General features: G+C 37.8%; 1 protein-coding gene across 1 annotated transcript in view; it reads left to right on the forward strand.

The window, feature by feature from the left end:
• The first annotated feature begins 1,756 nt into the window (after window positions 1-1,756).
• mtgo (miles to go) overlaps window positions 1,757-13,943 on the forward strand; it is a 994,590-nt gene continuing 982,403 nt past the window's right edge. Inside the window, exon 1 of the mRNA XM_073970717.1 lies at window positions 1,757-2,522. The gene's annotated coding sequence lies outside the window, so the exon portion shown is untranslated. The remainder of the gene's footprint in view (window positions 2,523-13,943) is intronic.

A 13,943-nucleotide genomic window follows, 5' to 3' on the forward strand; every position in this document is an offset into this window, starting at 1 on the left:
CCAAGAGCCTTCTAGGCGTGGATTTATTAAAGAATTTTTGGGCGACTCCAAGAGCCTTCTAGGCGTGGATTTATTAAAGAATTTTTGGGCGACTCCAAGAGCATTCTAGGCGTGGATTTATTAAAGAATTTTTGGGCGACTCCAAGAGCCTTCTAGGCGTGGATTTATTAAAGAATTTTTGGGCGACTCCAAGAGCCTTCTAGGCGTGGATTTATTAAAGAATTTTTGGGCGACTCCAAGAGCCTTCTAGGCGTGGATTTATTAAAGAATTTTTGGGCGACTCCAAGAGCCTTCTAGGCGTGGATTTATTAAAGAATTTTTGGGCGACTCCAAGAGCCTTCTAGGCGTGGATTTATTAAAGAATTTTTGGGCGACTCCAAGAGCCTTCTAGGCGTGGATTTATTAAAGAATTTTTGGGCGACTCCAAGAGCCTTCTAGGCGTGGATTTATTAAAGAATTTTTGGGCGACTCCAAGTGCCTTCTAGGCGTGGATTTATTAAAGAATTTTTGGGGCACTCCAAGAGCCTTTATTAAAGAATTTTTGTGCGACTCCAAGAGCCTTCTAGGCGTGGATTTATTAAAGAGTTTTTGGGGGACTCCAAGAGCCTTCTAGGCGTGGATTTATTAAAGAGTTTTTGGGGGACTCCAAGAGCCTTCTTGGCGTGGATTTATTAAAGAATTTTTGGTAACGGTGGCATTCAAAAGTTGTCTTTGTTCACCACATAATCATGTTTACCTTTGGGAAATACGAAAGCTTTTGCTTTGTTTTCTCCAAAACTTCACCACAGTTTATTTAAATTTCACCACTACACTTGTTTGATTACCAACCAACTTCCTTTTTCTCTATCGAGAGAAAAATCCAACAACATACATTTATTTACTATGTATCTCTCCTTACAACTCCCCCCTTGCTATTATTGTTCGTAGGATTAGCAATGCACTTTACAATTGCATAACGGAATGACATGAAAAACTTGTTTTGATTTAGTGCGCCGACTCTAATGCTGATGGAGTGCAGAAACACTGTGTGAGAGTGAAGTGTGGCAGAGAGTTATGTATGAAGCACATGTTTTGATGAGAACACCCACTTGTCGATTCTCGGAAAAAGGGGAGAAAAATAACATTAGAAGAAGAGGATAACTTGAAATATGGTAAAAAAATTATACACACATACACATGCACACACAAATGTTATGCGGCGCAGAGTTGTTTACGTCAACAAATTGTTGCTTGCTGTGCTGAAGAATAGGTTGGCTCCATAACCGAAGAGCAAATTAATAGCAAAGAATGGCGTGGGAATGCAAAAGGAATGTTAAACAAACCAAACAAACAAACATGCAAGCACACACTTACATAAATTGTGACTCCCAGAGAGGTTGCAAGTAAATAACACAGTATTTGAATTGTGTCTACTGCCCACCATAAAGGTGGAAAGTGTGCTCTGCAGGTTTGGTTTTGTCTACTACTTTTTTCATTTGGCATTTTGCGCGCAAAAGAGAATTTCTGCCATGGATTAACGTTACATACGGATGGCGGCTTTGGAAATGATACACATATTGGTATGAATGTGTGTGTACACACACACATCAAACAAAGAGATTCTTATTAAGAAAATTGTAGACAAATAAAACGGTACTTTGTTGGTGTTGCATGGCTGGTTGGGCGGTAAGGTGGTGGGGCTTTGCACATAAACCTGGTATACTTTGATTTGTGATGATGGTCAGTTCGGTGTGCAGTGGAAAAATGCCAGAACATTAGTAAACAAATGGTTGGATGGATGAATGGATGCAAAGCCAAGGCAACGCATAAAATTCTGTGGCATTCATACAATAAAGAACAACAACAGCAACAAGAGAGGTTGGTTGGCTGGTTGATTAAAACAGATATCATAGACACCGTTGTGTCGTGGGGCAAGAGTAGTGTTTTGCGAGGGGGACAACATTGTCGTCGTTGTTGATACAGACATGTTGCCGAAATGTGTGTTAGTAGAAGAAAACAGACAACAACAAAAACAACGTCACCATGTAATTGAATTGAGCAGAAAGCTCTTTTTTGCGATGATTTTTTTTTTTTTCGTTGCTATTGTTGTTGTGTGCTGTATGTGCAGTTTTGAGACGGATTTTGTTGTGTTTTCTTTTTTGTTTCTCGTTTAGTTTGATTACCGCCGTCGCACATAGCAAAACGGTTCGCGTAATAACAAACAAACGGGGTTTAACGAATGTGTGTGGATGGAAAAAATCCAAATATTGAGAAAAACCATTTAAAAAATGGAAATTGTGTAAAGATTTTTTTCTTCTAATGGAAAAAATCTAAAAAAATTATCACAAAAAAAGAAAAAATCAAAATACCACTTTAAGTGACAAGTGAATTTTGTGCTATTCGAAAAAAGTGAGTGTTTACCGCCCGCCCTTGTCTCGAAAACTAAAGAAGGAAAAAAACTAACCAACACCAATTAAGTGACAAATAAATAAATTAATTAAGTACCTGTTTATGTATGGATTGATTGTTTCTTTAATTGCAAGGTAAGTTTTGTGTAAATTCATAGTAATTTTTACCATATTTCAGAAAGAACAATAAAAAAACCAATTACTACCCAAACATATGTCAGCTGTGACATTTGACATTATCCACAAATTTCGTTTAGTGACATTGAAAATATCATTGCTACCACAAATTATCACTGTGACAAAAAGAAATTTTTCAAAATTATCATTAATTTTATTGAAAATGTTTAACAATATGTTAGTGAAAAAATTTAAACTAATACATTGCTGTTTTTTGTGCATTTGTTTCTTCTTCTTTCACTTGTTAGCTTTTATTGTTTTCTTTCCTATATTTGTAACGTAGGGGGATAGAGGGGGGAGGGTTTCTTTTGAGTTGAATGTTGGAAAATATACCTAACTACATTGCTACAGTATGTGGTGGATTTTTGTAAAACCGGAAAGCTCATAAAGGGTATATACTAGGCCGGGGCGATTTGTATGGAAGAAAAAAACTTAATGGACCCTTCGCGTTCCTTATTCCTGGGATTGAACTGAGCAAAAAAAGTCCACTAGACCATAGATCTACGATGAAAATCGAGCCTCCCGATTTTGATTTTAAGTATTTTATCCATGTTTTTTTGGACATTTTGGCATATAACAGCCAAACCATTGAGATTTTAGATCGAACACAAGTAAAAAAATTGTTGCCAAGACAGTAATTAAGAACTCTCTAATACGTCGCAAAAGCATTGGAACGCTCCTCCAGGCAGTTTTGGCTTTGAAAGGGTGCAAACTTTTCGAAAAATGTCGATAAATGGCACTGTACTACAAGAGTTGACCAGAAAAATATTCAAGCGTTCTGATGCAAAATTATATCGTCGTTTCAGATAATTTGGAGTCGATTTAGCAATGTCTGTCCGTCTGTCTGACTGTCTGGAGGGCATGATAACGCTCGAACGGATTAACCGGTTGGATCCAAAATTTGGCTTTCGTATTATTTTGCCCCAAACTTAGTTTAAGTTCGAAGATGGGCCAAATCAATCCACTCCCTCGGGTACCTCTTCCAAAAAAGTTAATTTTTTGTCGCAAAAATAACGCACACGATAACTCTCGAAGGGATTAACCGATTTGGTCCATACTTTTTACCAGACATAGGGCAAGTTCGAATATGGACTATGTCGGTACACTCCTTTGGGTTCCGGAAAGTGCGGTTTAAGACCTCATCTCGAATAGTTTTGATTTTTGTTGCAACATATTGTATTCGCTGCCCCCATTAAGACGGTAGAAGCTTTTTCAGGGGCAAGTCCATACTTCCTCAGAAAATAGCCCGAAAGCTATATAAACCCACTATGGCACCATGTGTAGTGGACTGACCTCAAGGCCGACAGATACTTTTTTAGTTTTGCCATCACTGAATTCGAAAACATTGATGGGATTCGATAATAGCAAGTAACAATTTTCAGTCGACTTTGCCGACAGAGATATACCCATGGTACAATATTCTGGAAGGTAGGACAGGTTCGTCAAAATTTTAAAATTAATATGCAACAGGTTGTTCTATTTATTTGATTTTTTGGATCATAACAAGAAAAAAAGGATCAGTCGGCTTTGCCTACAGAGATATACCCTAAGCCTGTGTGAATTGAAACACTTTTTTCCAGAAACGTGTATATTTAAGGGGTTTTGACAATTTTAAGCGTATGAACCGACAAATATCGCGTGTACTATTTTAGCTAATATTATCGATTTTTGTGCGGGAGGTACCGGGAGGTATTATTATTATTATTATTTTTATTATTATTATTATTATTATTATTATTAAAAGAAATGTAATCAGATGTTCGCTGCGGCCTTTGTTATTTAGTCTTCGTTGGGGGTATAAAATTTTCCACCTAAAATTTGTCGGTATTTGCCCACGACTTCATATAGCCCTATAGAACGGTACCTCCTGATTTTCGGTATTTTGACGATTTTGGCCTCCATATCCCCCTTAATATGGTTGAGCGAAATAGTACCTCCTGATTTTCGGTATTTTGAAGGTTTTGGCCTCCATATCCCACTTAAATGGCTGAAATTTATTATTTATTCTTGTCATTGGAGGTATACAATTTTCCACCAGTAATTTGTCCGTATAGGTCCACTTCTTCATATAGCCCCCATAAAACGGTACCTCCTGATTTTCGGTATTTTGAAGTTTGTGGCCTCCATATCCCGCTTAAACGCCTGAAATTTGTTATTTAGACTTCGTCGGGGGTACAAAACATTCCACCTGAAATTTGTCGGTATAGGTCTAAAAAAACGGAAAATCCGGAGGTACAAGGATTTTCCGTTTTTTTTAGTTTTGGCCTCCATATCCCACCGAAATGGCTGAAATTTATTATTTATTCTAGTCATTGGGGGTATACAATTTTCCACCAGAAATTTGTCCGTATAGGTCCACTTCTGCATATAGCCCCCATAGAACGGTACCTCCTGATTTTCAATATTTTGAACGTTTTAGCCTTAATACCCTATCGAAATGGCTGAAACTTGGTATTTAGTCTTCTTTGGGGGTATAAAACTTTCCACCGGAAATTTGTTGGTAAAGGTACACGGCTTCATGTAGCCCCCATAGAACGGTACCTCTCAATTTACGGTATTTTGAAGGTTGTGGCCTCAATATCGCACTGAAATTACTGAAATTTGGTATTTACTTTTCGTTGATGGCATACAACTTTCCACCTGTTTTTGGCACAAAACATTCCACCAGAAATTTGTCGGTATATGTAGGCCCACGTCGTCATATAGCCCTCACAGAACGGTTACTCCCGATGTTCGGTATTTCCATATGTCACTTAAATGGCTGAAATTTGGTACTTTGACTTCGTCGGGGTACAAAACTTTCCACCTGAAATTTTTCGGTGTAGGTCCACGTCTTTATATAGCCCCCATAGAACGGTAACTCCCGACTTTCGGTATTTTGAAGTTTTTGGCCTCCATATCCCGCCTAAATGGCTGAAATTTGGTACTTAGACTTTGTCGTGGGTAAAAAACATTCCACCAGAAATTTGTCGGTATATGTAGGTCCACGTCTTCATTTAGCCCCCATAGAACGGTAACTCCCGATTTTCGATATTTTGAATCGCTGAAATTTGTTATTTAGTTTTCATTGATGGTATAAAACTGTCCACCTGAAGTTTGTCGATATGGGTCCACGTCTTCATATAGCCCCTAAAACGGTACCTTCATACTACCATAAAAGGGTACTTCTCTATTTGCGGTATTTTGAAGGTTGTAGCCTCAAAATTCAATCGAAATGGATAAAATTTGGCAATTAAACTGAAATTTGGAGGAATGGGCCACCTCCTTTCGGAATTTTGAAAGTTTTAACCACATTATTCGGGTGATGTGGAGGATGAAATATACCAAGCAACAGCCTTGACTAGCTTGTGAAAGCCCAGGATTTATTTTGGTCCCTCTTTCATGTCAACTGGACACTGACCTCCCCAAGGTGTCCCCTGGGAAGCTTAAGTTCACGACTCCCCGCAAACGTTTTAAAGTCCATGATCTGCGAGAAGTATCCCTTGTCCTATATGGGATGTTTGTGGAACAATTATATAATTATGTTCACACTCTTTATGACATAAAGCATGGGTTTGGTTGCGGATTTTTTGTTGGTCGGAGGTTAAAACATCTGGTCTCCAGCTTCACCACATTGAATGAAAATGACTTGATATAATTCGTATAAAAGCTAAAGTTTTCAACATCGACTTACGCATGTTCCCATTGAAGACAAGGACGAACAGATCAAAAAATATTTTGACGAGCCTTTAGAAGAAACATATGATCGCTGTCCTGCCTGCATGACATTACAATTATTCTAGGCGATTTTAATGTCAAAATTGTCAAGGAGAATATCTTTGGCCCAACAGTCGGGAAATTCAATCAAATTGGTCGCAATATGTTAGATGGATGACATTCATTGACCCTGTTGAATGTACGTTCATTCCGATGATCGAACATACACCACCACCTTCTTGTAGCAACGCTACGTACCCGATTAAACGTAGTAAATAAGGCACGAACAGACTCAACACGAAAGTTGGACATCGGTAAGCTGCATTCACAACAGATGGCCATCGTATATTCAATAGTGTTGGGCAATCTCGTTCATTGAGCTGATCGATCTTTTTCATTCCGTTCACCAAAAAGATCCGGGTCGTTTACTTCGTTCGTTGGCTCTTTATCGTTCAACAATACATTTGACTGTATTATTTTCTTTTGAAGTCGTTCGTTCTCTGCTGCATACGACTCCGTCGTTCTTTTCACCGAATCGTTCTTTTAAAAATGTTCGTTCACGAATGACACAACTGTTGTGTTACTTGCTTGTTTGTGTGCTAATGGGGGTGGTTTTGTTTCTGAACGTAGACGTGGTGGTTTTGATATGAAAGAACCAGATGAACGAATGATGCAAAAGAAAGATATGACCGAGATGTGCTACTGAATGAGGTGAGTTACTGAGCGAGAGTAGCTCTCTGAATCATTGTTTGTTTTGTGTGGAAATGTGTGCTGCTTGCGCTAACGCAGCGTTTGTTTAGAGTTTGACTGCAAAACCAATGCTGCTAATTTTGTAAGCAGCAATGACTCGTCCATCGGGGATCTAAATCAAATGTGTTCTTCTTTGACACAGCGGTGCCGAAGTTTTTCGGCAAATTACACACACACGACCCGAATGCATAGAAAGAGCGTACGAAAAAGAGATAATGTTTTGATTTGTTTTTGTTTTGTAGCGTGCGTGCATAAAAACACACTAACACACAGTCATAAGTTGCCAATAGTTTGAATACATTCACATTTTGGGCTGTTCTCTTTTTGGTCACGTCTGATCTAAATGAACGATATAAAAGAATGAGCTGGATACGGATCCGTTCGTTCTTTTCACGGAATCGTTCCTTTGAGCCGGTTCGTTCATGAACGACGCAACTCTAATATTCAACTCAATTGGCCCAATTGTCTCATCCCTATAAGATATAAGGATTGTGACAAAGTATTTCCCACTCCATGTAACCAACCGAAAAATGTATACTTGTATACCAGGGACCTCCAACAAGGAACCCATGGTACGACCAGGACGGTCGAGGAAAGGTATGGGTTCAACAGTTTCGGAGATATCACCCCACGTTTCACTCTACGGGGTTTCGACTTCCTGTTCCTGAATTCCATATACGCCTGCCGTCAACACATGTAATTATCCAATATTTAAAAATTGTCCGGAGGGTAATTTTATCGATGTCCTCAAACAGCTTGAAGTGCTTACTATTTTTGATGCTAGGGAGGAGTAATGCCTCAAGAGTCTTTGCTAATGGTTACAAAAGCGAAATCGGCCTGCACGAACCACCCTTGTTGGCATCCTTGCCTGAGTTCAGTAGCCGGACGACTCTGTTTAATTTCCAGACTTCGGGTACAATGTGGGTGGCTAGCGACATGTTGAGAAGTTTCTTAAGACACTATATTCCTGGCTCATCTAGCTGTTTCAGCATTGCTATGGAGGTTCTGTCAGGGCCTAACGCTTTGGATGATTTAGCGTTCCTGATGACATTTGCAACATCATCCACTGTAAACTGTGGTGGTTCCTCCTCGGCAGGAAGAGATCTAATGCGATGAGTGTTCTTCTCTTCGTCGACAGATTGTAGACGTCGCCAAACGTGACTGAGGTTCCATCTTCCTTCTTTCCAGGTTTCAAGAGTGGCGTAATGGTTGTTCAGAATATACTGATTCCTGCTCCAATGTTTAAGCTTTTCAGATGGAACTCGCCCAGTTAGGTTTCTCATGATTAATGAAATTACGGCGTTTCCAGCTAATGAAATCGGGTGGTTTGTAGATGGAGCGATTGTAGGGAGATGGTCTGACCCAAGTGAAAGGGCGCGTTGTAAGGAGACGTAATTTGTCAGACCACCAGGAAAGCTAATCTTCCACCTCAATTTCTGGTCCGATCCCTCATCAGTACGTTGTAACCATAACAACGCTCTAAGCTGTAATTATTGTTGTGATCCCCGGTCAATCCGGTATCGAAGTACCCACCGCCATGGGATTGCGTCTTTTCTTTGGCGGATGTTACGTCGTGAGGGCTTAATTTTCCGCCCGTTGGTACAAAAATATTTCCCCTCCCTACTTTATTATCTGGGACAATCTTATTATCATGGCCAGAGCAGCGGTTAATCAATTGTTGGTCTCTTTATCTTTCTCTACGGTTGAAACATGGATCCATAGAAGACTGATGGTGCTCTAGGCCCTATGACTAAAGCAAACAACTCTGGTTGACGGACGGAATATAAAACTATATAACAAAATATTTACTGGGAGCAATTCTTAGGGCTTATTATAATTATAAATATCCAGTGGATGACTTCCCATCCCACAGCCCATAAACTGCTCTTAACCGAAAATGTTTGGAAGAAATTTTACGAGGTGCAAAGTATCCTCTAAATCGGATACTTAATTCGTAAGTTATTATGCTCATCAGCCATTTTAGTTTTAAGCGGCAGGTGGTCTCTTTCAGAGCTTTGGGCCATCATGAAGTATGGGCATAAAGAAAAAGTTTTCTGCTGCAAAAAATTTATGAGCAAAAATTGTTTAATTTTTAAGTTCCTTCCTTTTTTGGGGTAAAGGCTATTATTTTTGAGATTTTTAATTAATTTCGCTAGATATCAATTTTTCAATATAATCTCTTTAGGCCATACAGCTCGTTTAATAATTAAATAAATTAGAAATCTCAAAATTGTTTAAATTTAGTGTGGAAGTTACCAGTAACAGTGGTCCGATGTCCATATTCAAACCACATTAATGTCAGAAAGGGTGCACCATTTTAGCGAAAACTGTTGAAGTGGGCCGATATGGACTATATTCTAACTTTACGTAAGTTTGGACAAAATATTGCGAGATCCAAATTTTGGATCAACTTTGTTTATCCCTTAAAGAGTTATCGTGCGCTCCAACCAGCTAGACAGGTGGACGGACAGGGCTAATTCGACGTCAAATTGTAAGAAACGAATTTTGTCTGAAATCATTATTTCGATCTGGGCTTTTTTGATCTATCACAGTGACCGATTGCATAAATACACCTGTAAAAGATCAATAATATCTATAGTTATTGATGTTTCAGGTAATGTTTCAGCTCTACTCAAATTAATCTGCTAATATATGTACAAATTAGATGTTTCCTAAATCCACCTCGTACTGTATTTGCGAAACTCTTTCGTATATCATATAAAGGAAAATACAAGAAAAACAATAACAACACCACAACCTACCATACAGACGTACATAAATTCCATGAAAAAAGACAAGAAATTCACCACTAACATATAAACGTACATACCGATACTCACATACCGCCGTCATCATCATCTTTGACCACCATGATTTATTGACATGAAACAAGGTAACTTGGTTAAAAGTAAGAAGAAATCAACAATTACAACGGCGGCTTATTTCCTTACAAAGACAGGAAAAAAGAAATACCTAGTTTAAAACAAATTGGCGAGACCACCAACCAACCGACCAGCGGCAACAAATTATTATTAATTTGTTGTAAACAAAACATTCTGGGGGTGATGATGTTGATTTATTTTCATTGAAATGCACTGCATTTACCTATCACAATTTTGTCGCTTTGTGTTGTTTCTATTTCTACGATGATTGTTTGAAATTTTGCAAACATATGTTTACGTTTTTGCTTGCCTTTTTTCTCGTTTTTGTACTTACCTATCCCATTTTATTCGGTATTCTCTGTGTTGTTATTTGCATTTCTTCTCCACCACACTAAACACTCAGAGTTTTTTGGTGGAGCTCTCTTACTCTCCCTATACCTACATATTTCTCTGGTAGTTGTATCTCTGTTTCGGTTTCCTGCCAAGAATATATTCAACCCCTAAAATTAAACGGAAATTCCACCACATTGACAATACACTCGAATTTCTATTTACTTTTTCTCTCAATTCAACAGTTATTGTTGTACAGTGATGCCTTTTTGGTGATTTTTTTGCAATTTGTATTGATTTTATAATTTGAAAGTCACAAAACCCCCAATAAAGTAATTATACAAAGAAGAACAAGTAAAAACCCAGCAAAATGTTCGATGTCAAAGATGACATTCAATCCTGGGTGCAAGTGATCTAGCATGTCATCTTTTTAGCATCTTCATCGATGAATTTTATATGAGCGTGGACCCCAAAAGATGACGTTCTTTTCTGGATCCTAAGCATGTCATTTTAACCAATGCGTTGACATGTCATTTCCAACAATGCTTTGGCATGTCATTTCCACCAATGATTTGACATGTCATTTTTACCAATGCTTTGACACGTCATTTTCACCCATGCTTTGACATGTCATTTTAACCAATGCTTTGGCATGTCATTTTCACCAACCCCTTGGCATGAAATTTTCATGTATTGTTTGGAAAATGGAAATGCTGTATTAAAGTCCCAATTTACATTAGGCGAGTTTACTTGCGGCAATTGTCAGTTTGATGGAGAGAGAGGTGAGGTATTTGGTAACCCTTTGCCTCTCAACACCCTCTCTCACCCACAAACTGACAATTGCCGCAAGTAAACTCGCCTAATGTAAATTGGGACAAACTATGGTTTTCATGAAAAACAAAACTCTTTATTAATTCAAACGAATTCATGAAATAACTACAATTAATTTATCAGTTTAGTTTTTCAAAAGTTTACATCCAAAATTGCAATGTAATCACCACCGCTGCAACGAAAAAGATTACTTTCTCCGTTCTCCGCAACTGATATTCTTTCATCTTCAGTTCAGATTTCGACATGGACTCCAAATGCACTCCTTTAAGAATTTTTATTTCGTAAATTACTTTTATTTTATAATTTTGTTATTTTATAACAACATTTTGGTAATTTATACTCTTTTGTTTAGTGACGGAAATATGTAGGGATCTACAACTCGGCTTGCTTTAGGGATCTCTAAGAACAAAATGTAACGAACGGGGAGGAGAGACTTTTTATGGAAAATACCATTTATGCTTAATTAATTTATTTTTAATTGTTTCTTTCCAAAAGTAGTTTCTTCTTTATTTTCAGATTCTTGTTCCTTTTCGTTTCGGACTTTTTTTCAAATTCCAAGAAGCGAGATTTGATTGATTTCATTCTATGTCAGATTTAGAACAGACAAGGGAACTTTTAAAATAGCAATGTGTGCAGTCCGATTCTATTTTTAGCTCGATGGTTGGGACTTCATATAATACCAATTGTTTAGAAGTTTTAGTTGTTTGATATGCAGGAAATGTAAGACAACATCACGACGACAGTTCTAACAACTTTGGTCTGTTCCAGAAACTACAAGAATCTACTTATTTTTACTACGATAACAATTTTTCCTTTGTGTTATCGGAAAAAATAGAAAAAATTAGTAGATTTTTGCAGTACTGGAACATACCAAAATGAAAATAAACAGGTGTGTAAATAAAAACACAAACATCATCTCTATTGGATCGATGGAATGGGTACAAATGCTGATGAAAAGATCGGATCTTTCACGACTTCCTTTGCATTGGTTCAAATCCTAATGAAAAGATCGGATCTTCCACGACGTCCTTTGAACCAATGCAAAAGATGACATGAAATCACGTCATCGCAAAGAACCCCTTCCGTCAAATTTTGCTGGGAAAGCCATAAGTAAATGACTCAACAGAAACAAGCTTTGCCGACAGATATATATCTTCAGCCTATGTCTGGGGAGAATTTTGTGGCCCTTTTTGGACATTTGAACTTGCCAACAAAAATTATGATTAGGATTAAAGTTAAAAAGTGTTGCGGAGGGGGTACTTGAAGGAATGGGCCGACATAGTCCATTATGGAAGTGGATCTTATTTAGGGAGTAATATCTTTTCGATAGATATCGCGCCCACTACTAATTTCAGTGGATCATCGTATAAATTTTAGACCAGTATGCCAGGAAGCATGGACTTGTCCACGGAAAACATAATATAGTTCTAGACATGACCACAACGAAAACCATCCGTATACATTTATAAACGATCTTCGAACAGAGCCTCAACTGCACTTAGGCACAAACGTTGAACTTTTATGGGAGAGGTACCCTAAGAAGAGAACATGTATGGGCCATTTTAGAAGTTAAACTTTATTTGGAAAAAAAAAATATTGTAAATATGTACGAATAAATAAATTGGTTCTTAACTAGGTTTATAAAGTTTGCACCACGTCAAAACACGAATAATGATGCAGTTACTCTTTCTAATGGTACATTGGTGAATGAAGTATCAGTAGTGAAGTACTTGGGGATATTCAGGATATTCAAGAGTTATCGTGGCCACATTTTTTCCGAACATATTTGAATTTTTGTGGGGGAGGTACCTGAAGGTGTGGACTGATATGGCTTATCTTCGAACTTAAATTAAGTTTGAATAAAATATTACGAAGGCCAAATTTAGGTCCGAATCGGCAAATCCGTTCGAGAGTTATCTTGCGCTCCAACCCCTACACACAGTGTCACAGGGGCTTTTTGCACCTTTTAGGCTATTTTCTCAGGAAGTATGGACTTGCCCCTGATGAAACTTGTACCATCGTATAGGGGGCAGTAAATACAAGTTGTTACAGCAAAAATCAAAGCGATTCGAGAGCAGCTCCTAAGCTGAACTTTTCCGAAATTTTGTTTGGGAGGAACCCGAAGGAATGGACCGATTCATCCTATATTGGAACTTTATTTAAGTCTGATAGAAATTTCACGATGTACAAATTATGCAAATTATGGGCCAATAAATATTACCTACAGAATAATTAGATCAGTAGGGTTGCCAGATCTACTGAAAATGTACCAGGTCATATAAACAGTAAACGAGGGCACCTAGGTCCATACCAGGTCTTAAAGTTTGTTTATTTAACTTAAATTAATTTAAGGGGTACAGGAATTTTCTAAAAGAAACCAAAATATGACATAAAAATCGCTTAGAAATGCATATGTGAGATATTGTTAGTCTATACTGATTTTGAAACGACATCTAATTTTAATTGTTTATAGCCAGTTCAAATGAGTTCTCTACGTTATTCTGGTTTCCGTGGTAACACTGAATCATTATTTTCCCGCCAGCGTCATTTTCTCCTAAAATGTGCTACAGTAATACTGCAGAGTACGCGTAATGTGTCCAATAGTTCGTAGTATGCATTTCGGAAAATTGTCGAAATCGGTATCTCATACATTTCTAAGCAATATTGGTGTCCTATTACGATATTTCAAATTGTTTTGTGACATGCCATTGTCTTTTAATTTATATTTATACTAGCTGGCCCGGTTCTGCGTTGCTGGCCCGTTGTGCGGATTTTTCGTATAAATCGTAGTAATCTATCTACATATCTATTTATCTAGCATTCATATCTCCAGATTTTCCAACCGAATTTACGAAACTTCATGTAATAAATCGATGTTTTGGCATTACCC

The sequence above is a fragment of the Musca autumnalis genome, unplaced genomic scaffold (genome assembly GCF_047663935.1).
Source record: "Musca autumnalis isolate F117 unplaced genomic scaffold, ASM4766393v1 scaffold_2, whole genome shotgun sequence".
NCBI classification, from domain to species: domain Eukaryota; kingdom Metazoa; phylum Arthropoda; class Insecta; order Diptera; family Muscidae; genus Musca; species Musca autumnalis.